The 13,033-nt window shown below is 45.5% G+C and overlaps 1 protein-coding gene across 4 annotated transcripts in view; it reads left to right on the top strand.

The window, feature by feature from the left end:
• The window catches only part of LOC127009012 (serine/threonine-protein kinase tricornered-like), a 128,299-nt gene that overhangs the window by 16,087 nt on the left and 99,179 nt on the right, over positions 1-13,033 (top strand). The window contains exon 1 of one of the 4 annotated variants that reach the window (XM_050881590.1): positions 3,317-3,384. The exons of the other annotated variants lie outside the window; for them this stretch is intronic. The gene's annotated coding sequence lies outside the window, so the exon portion shown is untranslated. Of the gene's footprint in view, positions 1-3,316; positions 3,385-13,033 lie in introns of those variants that run through there. 4 annotated transcript variants of the gene reach the window in all.

The following is a 13,033-nucleotide window of genomic DNA, read 5'->3' as shown; positions in this document are numbered from 1 at the left end:
GATTAAACAGTCGAGGTAATGTTAGGAAGAGGGAATGCAAATATGTTCCTTATCATCCAAAACGCCTTCATCATCCTTAAGCTGATGTTAGGGAAAGAGAAGCACGTAGAGAAAGCAGATGTTGGTTTGATAGGAAAATGGAATGACAGGGTTTTCTCTCTCAATATAGTCTCCATCCTTTAGGTAATGTTAGGGGAAAGTACAGGTGGGGGCATATACTATAGCTGCGCGTGACCTCGGTGCTCATCTCCGTCACATTGGTCGAGGAAGGTAGAAGAGTAGAGCAGCATTGTGGGCTCGGTGTGGTGGGTTGCCTGCTTCCATTCCCCCGTCGTGCCGCCCCACATATTCAATAGTTGCAATTGGCCGACATTGTGCGGCTGGCCTTGAAGGAGGGAGCCGAGGACGGGGACCACCGCAGAGAGAGAGAGAGAGAGAGAGAGAGAGAGAGAGAGAGAGAGAGAGAGAGAACTTTTTACTCCTGTCCTCTTCAGAAGTTATATTTTTGTTTTCTTTCATCGTTCATTCTTGTTATTGTATTTATTGATGACTGGAAAAAAGTCCTTTGAGGCAGGCAATTTCTTCGTAGTTTAAAGATCAAGTCAACATTTACATTTATAAGGAAGATTAGTCTTTATAAATAACCTTGAGTGGTGTATTCATATTTTCTAAGTTAGTAAAGTGACTTGCAGGGTGTTGCGTCGGTGAATAGAACTAGTAAAATGTTGCTTCTTGCCAGTCAACAAACTTCGCAATCGTAGTATGTCGGCTATATAAATCTTCATCTGCATCGTGACATTGAGTCGAGTCAGCCATGCATGCAGGCACAATCCAAGGTGAAGAGAGACGAGAACTTCCTCAGCCTTGGTACAGCAGCTGGCGGTGTGGTGACGAGCTGACGCGGAGGAGCTGGTGGTGGTGTTGATAGTGGAGGCGGCGGTGGTGGTGGTGGTGATGGAAGGCTGCCGTGGCGTGTGGCGTGGGCACGGGCGTTGGTACAGGCAGAGGAGGAGGGGGGGGAGGCAGCTGTTGACGTGGGGGGTGGGTCGTGGTGGGGTGGTAGACAGCCGCGGGTCGAGGTGTGGGTCAGCCTTACCAGATAACCGTACTCAACACAATATTCTGCGGTTTCTTGCCCGTAACTATTTAAGATAAGAATAACGAATTTTACTCTAACATTAACTGGATATCGTTATTTGTGTCGGGTTTGGTGCTGCTAGTGTGGGCATAACTCTTGTTTTGCGCGGGTGATACGTAGTGTGGGGTGGCGGGGTGTGATGATAGTGGTGGTGGTGGTGGTGTTTGGAGAGTTGCCGTTGTGTGTAATAGCGAAGTGGTGCTATGATAGTAAGGGGGAGAGTGTAGGTCATGGGGTGAAGTAGTAGTGGTGTTGGTGACTGGTGGTGGCATATGATTTCCTGCAGGAGAGTTACCGTCGTTATCTGGTGGTGGTGGTGTTTGGAGAGTTGCCGTTGTGTGTAATAGCGAAGTGGTGCTATGATAGAAAGGGGGAGAGTGTAGGTCATGAGGCGAAGTAGCAGTGGTGTTGGTGACTGGTGGTGGCATATGATTTCCTGCAGGAGAGTTACCGTCGTGAGCTGGTGGTGGTGGTGGTAGGAGGAGAGCGCGAGTTCTCGAGGGCGAGGTAGTAATGGTTGTGTTGTATAATTCCGTGCAGCAGAGTCGAGAGCCGTGTGAGCGAGTGTCTTGGTGCTCGTTGAAGGGGCTGCCTCACGCGTCTGGAGCTTGCCCCGGCCGCAGCACCGCCCCCTAGGCAGTGGGTCATGCGGAAGGGCCGCTTAGTGCAGGAGTAGGCTGGTGGTTGTGGTGGTGGTGGTGCGTCCCCTGTCCCTGCCTCGCTAGTAAACACGCCACGCCACGCCACGCCACGCCATGCAATACAAACAGCCAACACAAGGGAAGACATTGACCCTCTCACCACTCACACACTACACCCACGAACTGACCCGCTTGCACGCTACACTATACACTGACACAGACCCACACTCAGACAAACCCACCACATGCACGCTACGCTGTAAGTGTAAGCTGACACACACCACTACACCCACGTATACAGACAGACCAGACAGACCCGCTACATGCACGCTAGACACTGTAACCTAACACCCCGATCTTCACACTCACACCATACCCACGAACAGACCCGCCACATACAAGCTACACACTGTAAACTTGCACCTAGACTTACACACACCACACCTAACACTCACTAAGCAAACAATGGTCATCCTAGTCCCTCATTAACTCAAACCCACACACTTCTTGACCTACACTAAAGATGGACAAGCATACCTCTCTTTTGGCTATTTACTTTTTACTTACGTAGGAGAGGCGAGTAGCGTTTTTTTTTTTTTTACTCTTTTTGTTGCTCTTGAAAATGTAAAAAAAAAAAAAAAAACATACCTACACATACTCAAAGCTATACACACATACTTTAATTAACTCATTACCATTACTGAACTCTTCGACGTCTCTTCATCACAGACTATTAATGGCTTATCTCTACTTGTTCTCTGACTTTATTAATGAATTCCAAACCACACATACTTATAACCAAACATCAGGCCTCACCACACACAGTCCCCCTCACATCCAGACCTCAAACCCACTCATACTCATTCACTCCAGACCCCCGTTCCCCGCCTTCCTTCCCTGGTACTCTGCTGTCTCCGCTGATTAGATTCGGCAGCGTCCAAACATCCTGCCACACGCCACCACCACCACCACCACCACTTGGCTGCCACACCACCACCACCACCACCACCACACTATTATTCCTAGCCACGTGCCTTACCCCCCTTCCTCTCTCCTTTCCCATCCTCTCGTATCTTCTGCCGCCCCTTCCCTTTCTCCTCCATCCCTTCCCCCTCCCCCTCTCCTCTTCTCTCATCTTGGCCTGTCGTTGTATGTTCTGCACCACCTCCTAACATTACCATCATCATATTTTTAATCTTAATTTTGTTTATGGCCAGAATTTACGCACGCCATGATGCTAGAAGGTTGCGAAAGGAGGATGTACACACACACACACACACACACACACACACATTTATACGCATTTATCAGTGGTTCAAACGAGAGAGATGTTCTGCGTCGTCGAGAGAGAGAGAGAGAGAGAGCTTTCTAGGAAGACGAGCTTAGGGTGGGTCTTGCGTAATCTTCCTCCTCCTCCTCCTCCTCCTCCTCTTCCTCCTCCTCCTGCGTCACGTGCTCCCCCAGGCTGGCCAGTCACGGCTCTTCCTCACCCCCTCACCTCCTCCTCCTCCTCCTCCTCTCGACGCCCTGTGCCCTGAATGTTGTCTTGCGTTAGTGTTGCTTCTGCTCTCGTTGTGGCGTGTGGTGTTGACGGTGGTGTTCGTGGTGAGTGGTAGTGATGATGGTGATGATGGTTTAGTAACAATATTTACTTTGGTGGTGATGTTAATAAGTGGGGAAAGTTATGAGTTGTGATGAGGGTAGTGATAGTGGTGTCAGTGGTGATGGTGATGATGAATTCTTCGGCGGTGAAAGTTCGCGTGGTGATGAGGGTTGTGAGTCAGTAATTATGATAATGGTGTAAAAATAGTTTATGGTGGTGGTGATGGTGGTGGTGGTGACGAGGAAGGAAGTGATGGTGATAATTTTGCCATTGCGGGTGATGGTGATGATATTGGTGGTGGTGATAGTGACATTGGCGGTGGTGGTGGAGGTGATTATTAGTGTGATATTGGTGTTGACATTGGTGGTGGTGACATTGGTGGGTGTGGTGGTGGGGGTGTTGAGGAAGTGGAGATAAGGGTGAGATTTATGGCAGGAAGTGTAGCACCTCTTAGCCAGGCCGTGTGTGTGTGTGTGTGTGTGCTGTTGATCCATACCCTTCTCTCTGTGTGTCCAAATATTGAACATCCCGTTTGTGTGTGTGTGTGTGTGTGTGTGTGTGTGTGTGTGTGCGCTTCATCATTCACCCCGCATGACCTGACACACACACACACACACACACACACAAGCCTCGCGTGCATGACCATCTAAAAATTCCTTCCTCATCCTCGTGTGTGTGTGTGTGTGTGTATGTGTGTGTGTGTGTGTGTGTAGGTGGCAGCAGGACGCCATGGGACACAGCTCCTTCCCCTCTTCCCCCTCCTCCTCCCCTCTCCCTCACCACCCTTCCCATCTCCCCTTTCATCACCCTCCCTCCTCCCTCTCCCTGACTCCCTCTCTCGTGTCATGAACCTCTCTCTCTCACGCGACAACCGTCCTTCCCCTCCCTCCCCCCTATTCCCCTCTCCCTCTTATTCTTGTCCTCCACCCCCCCCTCCCCTTTGCATGTCAAGCACCTCATACCTTCATTGTATTTCTTCCCCCTCCTTCCTCCCCTTCCATTCCCTTCCCTTTTGTTCCTTTCCTTCCAATCCTTTTCCTGTCCTTTCATTCCTCTTCCTTCCCTTCCCGTCAACTCCCTTTCCCTTCCCTCCTATTCCTTCCATTCCTTTTCCTTCCCTTCCCTTCAACTCCCCTTCCCTCCTATTCCTTTCCTTCCCTTTCCTTCCTTTCCCTACGTTTTGTTTATATAAGCCCTACCTATCCATCCCTTTCCTTCTCTTTCCCCCCTCATCCTTCCTTCTTTTCCTTCCCGCCATGCCCATCCAAGCCACTCTTCTTATCAAGGGTGTAGCAAATAGAGGAAATAGGTTAATGGGGAAGGTACAGCTGGGGGAAGAGGACTATCATCTCCCTCTCCTTTATTACTCCTTTTTCTTTTTCCTTGATCCGTCTCCCTCCCTCTCCTTCCTTCCCTCCCCGTCCCTCACCCTCGCATGTCGCTGGCGTGGGCGTGTCGGAAACATGACATCAGCGGCAGCGTTTAGCACCTAAGAACACACTCGTTAAGCTCTTCTCCTCACTGGCCGGCCCCGTTCAATGCCCTCCTTTGATTAATGGGGCGGGGGAAGGGGGCGTTATGTAAGCTGGAGGAGGAGGAAGGAAGGAAGGAAAGAGGAGGAGGAAGGGAGAGTAGAACCACAAGGAAATTACTCATCATTTTTCTTCGCTTTCCTTTTATAGTCTTGTTTATTTTCGTATTACATCATCGTCGTTCTTGTGGCCTACTTGAGAGAGAGAGAGAGAGAGAGAGAGAAGCTGGATCATCCCTACCTAAACACGATCAATCTGGTATGGGCTTCCTGAGCAGTGACAATGGAGGGAGTCAAGGAACCGAAACCCTTCATCCTTCCTCCCCTCCTCCTCTTCTTCCTCTTCTCATCTTTCCTTCATATTCTCTATTTATCTTCCTCCTCCTCCTCTTCCCCTAAATTTCACACCATTGCTTTTATTCTCTTCTCAAATTTCTTCATCTATTTTTCCTTATCTTCATTAGCATGTTTTTCTCCTCCTCCTCCTCCTCCTCCTCTTCTTGGCATCTATAGTTTTCCTCTTTCCTCCTCCTCCTCCTCCTCCTTATTTTGGTATCTATATTTTCCCTCTCTCCTCATCTTTCTCCTACTCCTTGCTTTCTTCCTCGTGCTATCGATATTTTTCCTCCCTCTCCTCCTCCTCCTCCTCGTCCTCCTCTTCCCACGTGACCTTTCTGCTTCTCTCTCTCATAATCTCGTGGAAGGAAGGAATGAAGACTGTCTCCCTCACTCTCTTCCTCCACCCACGACCTTTGCTGATGATAGAATTTCCTCTCTCTCTCTCTCTGTCTCTCTCTCTCTGGTGGTTGTGAAGGAGAAATTGGTCCGCTGCTTGTTTTCTGGTTTAAGTCAGATGCGATGAGAGATCAAGGCTGGATATTGTCGTGTGGTTAGTTTTCCTTTGTAGCTATTGTGCCTCCTTTCAATAACTCTTTTCTTTGTGTATAATTTGTTTCTTCGTGTAATATTCATGGAGGCGTATCTCTCTATCTTGTTATTTTTTACCATTTATTGTTCGCTGTATGTTTGTTTATTTTTCTACCTTGAATTACTTTTTTGGCGTGTTTTTGAGGGAGTCGTGAATATGTATCAAGTCTTTTTATCATCATTTACCTTATATTGTCGTCTTATATGTAGCCTATTAGCCTATTCGCTGTATATTTGTTTTCTTTGTCTTTTTTTTCTACTTTCAATCACTTGTTTTTGTGTGTTTTTAATGGAGTCGTCAATATGTATCGTCCTTTTTTTTTATCATTTACCTTATATATTGTCTTTTTTGTATGTGTGTTCTTTGTTTTGTTTTCTTCTACCTTCAGTGATCGCCTTCGTGCTGTAGCCTATTATGGAGTCATGAATGCATTTTTTTTTTCTATTTTTGCTTCGACATCACATAACTTTACCTCTTGTTTTTGTCACGTGTCTTTGTTGCTATTTTAGAAAGTTCACGATGACCTTTTTTTCCTCTTTTTTTTATTCTCTTTGCTTCGCCATCACATAACCTTACCTCTTTTTTTTTGTCACGTGTCTTTGTTGTTATATTTAGAAAGTTCACGATGACCTTTTTTTTCCTCTTTTTTTATTCTCTTTGCTTCGCCATCATACAACCTTACGTCTTTTTTTTTTTGTCACGTGTCTTTGTTGTTATTTTAGAAAGTTCACGATGACCCTTTTTTTCCTCTTTTTTTTATTCTTTTTGCTTCGCCATAACATAACCTTATCTCTTGTTTTTGTCACGTGTCTTTGTTGTTATTTTAGAAAGTTCACGATGACCTTTTTTTCCCCTTTTTTATTCTTTTTGCTTCTCCATCACATAACCTTACCTCTATTTTTTTTGTCACGTGTCTTTGTTATATTTAGAAAGTTCACGATGACCCTTTTTTTCCTCTTTTTTTATTCTTTTTGCTTCGCCATCACATAACCTTACCTCTTGTTTTTGTCACGCGTCTTTGTTATATTTAGAAAGTTCACGATGACCTTTTTTCCCCTTTTTTATTCTCTTTGCTTCTCCATAACATAACCTTACCTCTTATTTTTTGTCACGCGTCTTTGGTGTTATATTTGGAAAAGTTCATGCTGACCTTTTTTTTCCTTCATTCTTTTTGCTTCTCCATCACATAACCTTGTTTTTGTCACGCGTCTTTGTTGCTATATTTAGAAAGTTCACGATGACCTTCTCTTCATTCATAAAGTTGTCAGGCTTGTTTCCGCTGCCACTATAGATGACTGCCTTCCTTCCTATATTATTTTCTTTATCTTATTTATTCCTTTATTCATTTCACATATTGTCCCGTGGTGGAAAGAAACCATACTAGATGCAGGGAAGGAATAATAATAATAAAAAAAAGAAATTGCATGAAACTATTGGCGAGAAAATACACAGAAAAAATCGAGCAAATAGGAATATCTTTTATAACGTCACCACTTGTCCAATTTACGTACAAACACACAATAGGAAAACCAGGAAATAGGAACACTGAATTCGTTATACCTTGCTACATGCGTTCGCTCGTGCATGGAGGAGGAAGGAAAGTAATTGCGTGTGCGTGCGTGTGTTCGTAGAGAGAAAAATTAACTTAGGAAAGTGGAAGCATTGTGTAGTGTCGTAATGTTGCTTTTTGGTTTTGTTTTTGTTTGTTTTTGTAACGTTGCTCACTCGCTTTCCTTCTTGTTCTCGGCAAGGGAAAGTGTTTGTTTGTTTGTTTGGCACGGCATATGTCTCTCTCTCTCTCTCTCTCTCTCTCTCTCTCTCTCTCTCTCTCTCTCTCTCTCTCTGCCCATCTGTTGTTGCTTACGCCATTGTGTGTGTGTGTGTGTGTGTGTGTGAGAGAGAGAGAGAGAGAGAGAGAGAGAGAGAGAGAGAGAGAGAGAGAGAAGATAAGGGTGTGATATTGTGATTCCTGTTGTTATTAGTCTTAGTTCTGTACCTCCTCCTCCTCCTCCTCCTCCTCCTCATCATCATCATCATCTTGTTTACTTCCACTTCTCCTCTTTGTCGACACTCTACTTCGCTGTTTATCAAGCCATCTCGTCTACTTCCTACTTCTTTAAATACCCTCCTCTTCCTCCTCCTCCTCCTCTTCCTCTTCCTCCCATGCCGCTACCTTTTGAGCCACCCTAGTCTCCCCATTTCTCTCCCCTCTTACACACACACACACACACACACACACACACACACACACACACAGTCCCCCAGGTAGTTATCTCACCTTTACAACCCTTCCGTGTTACTTTTACGCCTTTTCACGCAGCCTTACGGACTTTTTTCCCGCCCCTTATGAACCTTCCCCTTCCACGGCCCTTCCTTCCTTCCCCTCGTATTATATTTACCTTTTCCGGGCGTTGAGTTCGTAAGCGTTTTTTTCATTTAAGGCTCCATCATAGGCTCATAACTTCGGCCCGTGTTTTTCTTCACTTCGGGGCGTGCACACTCCTATATTTGATAAGGCTTTCGTAGAGGTTGTGTTGGTATTTCCATTGGTAGTTTTGTGAGCCTTGTGATAGTTTGACAAGGCTTTCGTGGAGGTTGTGTTGGTATTTCCATTGGTAGTTTTGTGAGCCTAGTGATAGTTTGACAAGGGTTTCGTGGAGGTTGTGTTGGTATTTCCATTGGTAGTTTTGTGAGCCTAGTGATAGTTTGACAAGGCTTTCGTAGAGGTTGTGTTGGTATTTCCATTGGTAGTTTTGTGAGCCTAGTGATAGTTTGACAAGGCTTTTATAGAGGTTGTGTTGGTATTTCCATTGGTAGTTTTGTGAGCCTAGTGATAGTTTGACAAGGCTTTCGTAGAGGTTGTGTTGGTATTTCCATTGGTAGTTTTGTGAGCCTTGTGATAGTTTGACAAGGCTTTCGTAGAGGTTGTGTTGGTATTTCCATTGGTAGTTTTGTGAGCCTAGTGATAGTTTGACAAGGCTTTCGTAGAGGTTGTGTTGGTATTTCCATTGGTAGTTTTGTGAGCCTAGTGATAGTTTGACAAGGGTTTCGTAAAGGTTGTGTTGGTATTTCCATTGGTAGTTTTGTGACCCTAGTGATAGTTTGACAAGGCTTTCGTAAAGGTTGTGTTAGTGTTTTCATGGATAGTTTTATGAGCTTAGTGATAGTTTGACGAGATTGCTTCATCATATCATAATCGCTGTATGTAAAAGACATTGAAGATGATGAACGGGAATGAGGAAGAGGGGGAGTATTATGATGGAATTACGAGAGAAACGGTTTATAGAAGCAGAAAGGTAAAGACGAATTAGTGAGAAAATATGATGACTAGAAAAAAGAGAAGACACTGAATATAATGGAGAAGTATATAAATAGTAGTGAGTAGATGATGGAATGGAGTAGGAAGTGACGATGAAGGAATAAAATAATAAAGATATGGATTAGTGAGAAAGAAAGATGACAAGCAATGGGATCAGAAGACGCGAATATGATGGAAGAGCAGGTAGAGAAAGAGGAGGAGCAGGAGTAAATAGATGATGGAATGGAGTAGGAAGTGACGAAGAGGGAATAGAAGAGAACAAAGACATGGATTAGTGGGAGGAAAGAAGGATGACGAATGGTGGGAAGAGAACCTACTGGAGGCGATAATGGAATAAAAGAAGAAAAAGAAGAAAGAAAAAAGGAAAGACAAAAAAAAGAAACTGAACGAGGAATGACTGGGAGTGGGAAGAGAAACTACTGAAGATGTTAACGATGTTGAAGGAGGGAGAGAAAGAAGAAGAAGAAGAAGAAGGTCTATAGGGCACGTATAGGCATCGAGGCGTATCAGTAGCCATGCATGCTTGGGGAGGAGGGGAGAGGGGAGAAAGGGAAGAGGGAGCTTAAGCGGAACTAATTTCGCGATGGTTGAGCTGAGGCGTGTTAGCGAGGGGAGGATGAGGAGGAAGAAGCGTGCTGCCCTCCTTCCCGCTACACACACACACACACACAAACACACACCCCGTCTGAACCAGGGCGAGCCGTGTAAGCAAATCCATGGTGGGAGCTGTTGTGGTTTTGTCTTGTCTGTTTTGTTCTTCCTCTGCCGCCGGTTCATAGTTCCTTGTTTCTCTTTTTCTTTTCCTGCTTTCAAGGATCTCAAGTCAGGAGGGTCATGCTTTTAGGGTAAACTTCAATCTTCAAAATGTAGGAACGGTGTAACTTTCCTTCCAGTTGTTTTTGTATTTGATTTTGATGTTTCTAGTAAGATTAGTAGGATATTATTTTGTTTTACCAAGATTATTCATTCTCCGAACCTCTTATTAACTTGGTATAAGGGCATGTATGAGCGTCTATTAATTAGTCAATACGTGTATCTTCCATCTTCGTGACCAACCAACCAATTCCATACAAAACAATCTAAATTTAAGACCAAGACACACATAGAACTGACAAACTTTCATCTCTTGGGGTCATTTCCTTTTATCTACTTCCTTATTTTTCATCCATTAATCTTTCGGTCTCCTTTATCGCAATAGTTGAAACCCAGAAATATAAACCCAGGCAGTCCCCATGAAATACAGACGAAATAAGACGGCGAGGAAATACGAGTCGCGGTTTCTGAATTTACTTACTGTTTGAAGTTTGACAGTTAAAAGGAGGATGAGGAAACTGATTTACCTGCCCCCCCATACCCTTCCCCCCCATCACCCACACGCAAAGACCCACGCCATCAGGACTCGGGAGCTTTGATTTACCTCCCCTTGCGTGCGTGCGTGCGTGTGTGTATGTGCTTGTGCAGGCGAGAGGCGGGGCGGGGAGGGGGTGGAAGGGTTGGGTGTTGCCTTGCGGAATGAAATAAGGGAGAGGAGAGTAGGGGAGGGGAGGTAGAGAGGGGATGTAAGGTATGGGACGGAAGTAGGGTGGGGAGGTAAGGGGTGTTGCTGGGAGGGTGGCCATGTGTTGAAGGGAGGATGTGAGGGGAGGCTGGAATGAGGGAAGGGTGGGAGAGAGGGAGAGAGGAGGAGGGGAGGGAGAGAAAGAGGAAGGAAAACGTGTAGGAAGGGTGTTAATATTTGTATACATAATCAGATTCTCTTCCCCTTCCTTCCGTTTCTCCCTCCCTTTCCTTTATTCCTTCCTTCCTGTCGACCTTTCTTCCTCTCTTACCTGTATGACTCCTTCCCTTTCTTCCTGTTCTCCCTTTTCCTTCTGCATATCTCCCTCCCTCCTTTCCTCGACCTCTCCCTTCTTCCCTCTTTTCTGTATGCCTCCTTCCCTTTCTTTCTTCCTGTTCTCCCAATTCCTTTCCTCCTGTACCATATACCTCCCTCCCTCTCTTGACCTCTCCCTTCTTCCTTCCTTTTCTCCCCTTCTTGAACTTTTTCCTTCCTCTATTCCTTCTTGTTTACCTCCCTCCTTCCTTCTCTAGCGCTGTTGCTTTTGCTTCTTTCAGTGTGTTTAGATGATGGTGGTGATGATGGTGGTGGTGGTGTGATGGTGATGGTGGTGGTGGTGGTGGTGGTGTGATGGTGGTGGTGGTATGTTAGGGTTGTCGTGGTGATGATGGTGGTCGCTGCAGCTGCTGAGGAAGGGAGGGAGAAGCAATCCTGTCTCTTCCTCCTCCTCCTCCTCTTCCTCCTCCTCCTCCTCCTCCTCCTCTTTTCACACATCAGCTCCTCTCCTCCCTATACTTTTCCCTCATCCCCCTTCATTATCCTCACCCCTTTTCGTAATCTCTTCTTCCTCCCTTCCTGCTAATTTCCGCCTTTATCTCCCCTTCCCTTCATCCCATCATTCCTTTTTCCCTTCTCCCTCTCTCCCTCAGACACCCTTCACTCACTCTTCTCCCTTCCTCTTCCCTCCACTGCCCACCTTCTCATCCCTTATCTCTCTCCTCTCCCTTCCCTTCACGTCATTCCCCATCATCTTTTACCACTTTCTTTCCCATCTTCTTCTCTATCCCATATTGTCTCTTCTCTTCCATTTTTATTTATTTTCGTTCTTTGCATCATCTCTTTCTTTTCCTTCCATTTCTTTTTCCACTCCTTTTCCTTACGATTCACTCTCCTCTCTTTGTTTACACCCCTCATTTATTTCCCTCTTTCCATCTCGCCTTTCTCTCCTCCCTCCTCTCCCTTTCCACCCCCTTTCACCCTCCCCCTCCTTATTCCTTTTCCACTATCTCACCCATCCATTACCTCTTCACTCTTCTTCTTTCCATCTTTCCCCTCTCCATCTTCTTCCACTTTTCACCCCTTCCAGCCCTCAACCCCTTTTCTCTCCATCTCTCTCTTCTCTTCTTCCACACTTCATTCTTCACCTTACACTAATCAGTTCCTCCTCGTAGACAGATAAACACATCGTCACAGGTAAACATCATCATCATCGTCATCATCCGTGCACTGTTTGTTGGTGTTCGCTATGTCATCTTTATCTCACTGTTCGCTTGTTACTGTCATCACTATTTCCCTCGTGCCATTCCTAATCGTGCTCCTGTCTCCAAAGTGTGTGATTTATTTCGTTGTTATCTCTTTCTCTCTCTCCCTCGTCCCTTTTTTCTTCCTGTCTCGCTCTGTTTATTTTTATTCTTTTTTCTCTTTCTCTTTCTGGCTGTATTATTTTATCACTACTTTTTTTTCTTTTTCATCTTTTTCTAATTCTTTTTTATCGCTCATTCTTCTTCCACTGCTTCGTCGTCCATTTACGTTTGTCATTCCTTATCGTTTTCATTTCCTCCTAATATTCCCCTCTCTTCTTTAATATATCCGTGGTCAGCGTGCCTGGGTACTACTCCGCGGGCCCGGGTTCGAATCCCGGCCCGGGCAGTCGGCGTGCAGCTCTCTAATGTTCATCCTCCCTTTCGTGGTGGTCGATAAAATGGGTACCCGGGGAAATCTGGGGAAAAGAGGGAGGAAGAGGAAGAGGACCGAGAGGGAAAAAAAAAACTTAGATAAAAAAACAGGAATTAGGAAGACAATAAGTAAAAATAACAAACCGAATGTCTTTGTGAGAAAAAAAGCAAGTGAAGGAGGAGGGAAACGCGATTAGAGAGAGAGAGAGAGAGAGAGAGAGAGAGAGAGAGAGAGAGATTCACAGTGGCCCTTATGCTGGGGTTGCTGGTCCTTACCTACCACAGGCTCAAAGGGTCAACGGATCGGAGATGAGCACCGCAGCCACGCGCAGCTGTAACTCACGCACCCACCTTTACCTT

This window comes from Eriocheir sinensis, chromosome 39 (assembly GCF_024679095.1).
Source record: "Eriocheir sinensis breed Jianghai 21 chromosome 39, ASM2467909v1, whole genome shotgun sequence".
NCBI classification, from domain to species: Eukaryota; Metazoa; Arthropoda; class Malacostraca; order Decapoda; family Varunidae; genus Eriocheir; species Eriocheir sinensis.
This window is presented reverse-complemented; position numbering and strand designations above follow the sequence as displayed.